This window comes from Penaeus monodon, chromosome 5, assembly GCF_015228065.2.
Source record: "Penaeus monodon isolate SGIC_2016 chromosome 5, NSTDA_Pmon_1, whole genome shotgun sequence".
In the NCBI taxonomy this organism is placed as follows: domain Eukaryota; kingdom Metazoa; phylum Arthropoda; class Malacostraca; order Decapoda; family Penaeidae; genus Penaeus; species Penaeus monodon.
This window is the reverse complement of record NC_051390.1, coordinates 46,684,156-46,689,155: the sequence shown is the minus strand read 5'-3', so window position 1 is coordinate 46,689,155 and position 5,000 is coordinate 46,684,156.

Below are 5,000 nucleotides of genomic sequence, written 5' to 3'. Positions count from 1 at the left end.
CATTTGTGATTATTAGTATTACTGAAATTATTATTACCATTGTTATTATCATTTCAGTATCATTTTTGTTATCATTTTATTACAAATATTAGTATTGTTGTTTTTATCATTATTGTCATTATTCGTGTTAGTATTATTATTTTGTATTTTCATTCTCATTATTAGTATTATTATTACTTTATTACTATTCTTATTGTTGTCATTATCATTATTATTATCATTATCAGTGTTAATATCATTATCATAATTATTATCATTGTTATAGTCATTATTATTATTATTATCATTATCATTATTATAATTATTATCATCATCATCATCATCATCATCATCATCATCATCATCATTTTATTATTACGAATACTATTATTATTATCATTATCATGGTTATCCTATCGCTTCTTATCATTATTGATATTATCATCAGCAGCAGAAGTTTCATTATTATTATAACTAATATTATTTATATTATCATTAGTAGCAGTAGTAGTTATAGTATCGTTGTTATTATTATTTATAATATTGTTATTATCATTTTTTGTTAACATTATAGTTTTTGTCATTACCATCTTCATCATCATTATTATTTCTAGGCTGTTGTTGTTGTTCTTATACATTCTATTAGTATTATTACATTATTATAATTAATATCATGATCATTATATTTTATTACTATTACCATATCTATTAAAGTTTTTATTATTATCGGATTTGTTTCTACTATTATTATCATTAAAATCATTATTGTTATCATTATTATAACTATCATTATCATTATCTCTATTATTATTATTACTATTAATATTACGATCATTATTACTATTATCATTAGGATGATGATGATGATGATATCATTATTAATATTACTAATTGCCACTTTCATTATCATTATTATTTTATTATCATTATTATTATTATTATTATTATTATTATTATTATTATTATTATATTTATTATTATTATTATCATTTTTATTATTGTTATAATTATTATTATTATTACTCATTGTTATCGTTACTATCACTTATCTTATCTGGTTTATCTTTATTATTATTGTTATCATTAGCATAACCATCATCATCATCATCATCATAATTATTATTATTATGATTATTTCTTTATAATCATTATTTCTTCTTATTATCATTATTATTATTATTATTATTATTATTATTATTATTATTATTATTATTATTATTATTATTGTTGTTATTATTATTATCATTAGTAGTAGTAGTGGTAGTAGTAGTAGTATCATCATCATTATCATTATCATTATTATTACTATCATTTTTACTATCATCATTATTATTAGTAGTAGTAGTAGTATCATTATTATTATTAATATTACAATCATTGTTGTTGTTATCATTACTAATATTTTTATCATTATCGTTACTATTACCATTTTCATTATTATTTTCATCCTTATAGTAATAAATATAAATTCTATTCCTAACTTTTTCATTGCCTTTGTTACTGTGATTATTGTTGTTATCATCATTATTATTGCTATTGCCATTAATATTATTTATATCATTATTATATTTTTATTATTACTACATTATTATCACTATCCTTATTATCATCACTATCATAATCTTTAGTAGTAGTAGTAATGCTGTTATCTTCTTATTGCTATTCGTATTACCCCTTATAATTTTATTTATCATTAGAAGAAATAGTTATAGTTGTAGTGCCAGTAGCATTATTACTACTACTTACTATTACTATTTGCAGTAACAGTAATAGTGGTAAGAGTAGTAGTAACATGAGTAGTAGTAATAATATTAGTATTATGAATATCATGACAAACTTATTTGAATTTCTTTAGAGTCTATATCCTCTAATGGACCCTTGATACAACTCCCACTCATTTGTGTATCTTAAAGTCGTATGAAATATATACAAATGTATAAAAGCGAGAACTTTTGCAACCACAGATGAACCATTGTTGTTTGTAATGATAATCATATGACACGTGTGATAAGCTAAACAGGTTTCTTTTCCAGTAATCTTGGACAGTTAACAATGTCTGGTGTTCTGCAGGGAAGAGGAGGAGGGAGGGAGGAGGGAAAGAAAGAGAAGGAGGAGGTGGGAGAGATGAGGAAGATGAGGGTGAAGGGAAGGAGGACGAGGATGATGATGATGATGATGATGTTTATGATGTTTATGATGATGATGATTATGATAACACTATAGGCAAAGTTAAGAAGAGGAAGGTGAATGAAGGCATGGAAATAAAAGAGAGGAAAGAATAAAAACATAAATAAAAAGGGAACAAGAAGAACAAATAATAAAAATTACCTACAAAGACACACCAACAAAAAAGAAAATCAGCATCTCAAAAAACCCATGATTCAAAAAATACATAAAATAAAAGATTAACAATAATAAAGGTACAAATAATAACAAACTAAACTAAAATCAAGAAAAGACTCAAGAAACAGCATCATTGGTTCCTCAAAGTGATACGTGAAGCGATAATCTTGTCTCGGGAGACGGCGAGGCTGGCACACGCACTGCCTCGAAGCTGCTCCCCGCTTCTGCGTCTGGGAGAAGACGCTCTCCTGACATTTTCCGAGATGCCGAAACTCGTTCGCATGCACCCTCCCCCCCTCCTCCTCCCCTCCCCCTCCTCCTCCCCTCCCCCTCCTCCTCCCCTTTGCCCTCTACTCCCCTCCTCCTACCCCTACCCCTTCCCTCCCCTCCTTTCCCCTCCCCCTGCCAATACCCCTTCCCTCCCCTCCTTTCCCTCCCCCCTCCCAATACCCCTTCCCTCCCTATGCCCCTCACCATACCCCTCCCCCTCCCCTCCTCTCCCCTCCCCATTCCCCTCCCCCCTCTTTAGGCGTGGGTTGCTCTGAGTCGCACGGAGGTCGAGAGGGTGGGAATGGCGTGAGCAATGAAGAGATTTTTAGATATTTTAAGTCGTCTTCTTCTTCTTCTTCTTCTCCTTCTTTTTCTTACTGATGTTGTTGTTGTAACGATCGTTTTTGTTGTTTCTATTATCTTTTCGTGTTCTCATGTTCGTTTTCGTTTCCTTTTGTTTTTCCACTCTCCTTCGATTTCTTCACTTTTCTTTTCTTTTTTTTTGAGGGAGCTATTTCTATTTTTTTCTCTATCTCTCTATCTATTTATTTGCCTAGCTATCTATCTACACCTTTCTCTCTCTCTCTCTCTCTCTCTCTCTCTCTCTCTCTCTCTCTCTCTCTCTCTCTCTCTCTCTCTCTCTCTCTCTCTCTCTCTCTCTCTCTCTATTTATCCCCTGTTTTCCCTTTTTTCAAATATGAGGAATGAGGGAGGAGGGGAAACCATGTAACTTTCAGCATTAGTACCTGACTGCGTGCCTGAAGGCATGTTGATGGCACAACTCATATGCTGGAATTTTCTTTGCACAGACTCGGTCATTGGGGTTTACTTCTGAATGACATTGCAATTAGCTTACGAATCTCTTTTCTCACGTGTGGTAATCAGGTGAATATATTTTCCCTGAAGGATTTATCGTTCCATTGGATTTACGGTTCGTTTCACAAATTACGCAATGGGAACAAAAGAAAGAAAAAAATACTCGTTTCTAAGTTTTTTTGTTTTTTTTTCAGCATGAGTACCTGGCACTCCGGTGCATTTAAGGCGGCTGCATATCAAGCAACTCTTTTCGGGATGCAATGCAACTTTGCAGACAGACAACCGAGTGAAACCTAACCTCGCACAGTTGCAGAGAGAGCGACATTTAGGTTGATGTATGTATGTTACGTTTCAGACAACCATCAGCAGTCGTGTGCGTGTATGCGTTTACGTACATACACAGGCGCACACTCACATGCATGTACATATACAATGAAACAATCAATAAGCACAAATAAACAACCAAATACACACACACAAACATACACACATAAACAAACAAACACACACACACATACATATACACACACAAAAAAAAACAATCACACATTCAGACAAACAAACAAGAAACACAAACACGCACACACACAAACACACGCATTCAAACAAACAAACAAACACACAGACACCACCAAAGCAGTGTCCATGCCGCGCCCGTCGCCCTTCGCTCTCTCACGCCCACCGTCGCGATCTCACGAGAAGTGGATAATAAAAAGTTGTTTTTTGAACGGGCGTCCTGAAGGATAAATGGATACACGAGACGAAAAAAAAGAAAGAAATTAAGAAAGAAAAAGACGAAAATGATAGGAAAAAGGAATATGAAAAATGATAAATAAACGTTTCTGGATTAATTTGTTGACCGGTGACTCCGAGAAAGGGGGGGGGGTAAGGGGGGAGTGGGGGAGAGGTAAAAGGAGAAGGATATTGTTAAGAAGAAAAGATTAAGAAAGGAGACATAGGCGAAGGGCAGAAGAAGGAAAATGAGAAAGGGACTTAGGAGGAGTGAATGAGGAATAGAGAAGAGACGGAATTAACCAAAAAGGAAGGAAAAGGAGGAGGAAGGAGGAGAGAGGAAAATAGAACGAGAGGAATAACCTTAGAAGAAGGAGGAAGTGACGGAAAGGGAGAGACAAGGAGGAAAAAGATAAAAGATAGCAAGGCGAAAACAAGAAGAAAAAAAATAAAAAGGGAAAGAGAGAAAAGTAAAAAGAGAATAAGAGGAGGAGCAGAGAGAGGATGTCGAGGGAATGGGAAGGAAGAGGAGGGAGAAGGAAGGGAGAAGGAGACTGGGATGCGAAAAGAGAAAAGCCAAAAACAAGATAAAAACTTAAAAGAAGGAAGGGGAAGAGAAGAAGAAAAGCGAATAGGAGGGAGAGAAGAAAGGTCGTGTCCGGGGGAAGGGGCAGGAGGGGGGGAGAGGTCGTGGACGCCAAAGCCTGACCAGTTAACATCTAATCAGGTACGCCCCGGCGGTGTGGGAAAAGTCAGCTCCCCGCTATGACGACCTCCCGTGCCCTGATTCCGCCCATCTGCCCACGCCCACGACCCGACCTGAACACCCGCCTCGACGCCCCGACTAGAAGATCCACCCG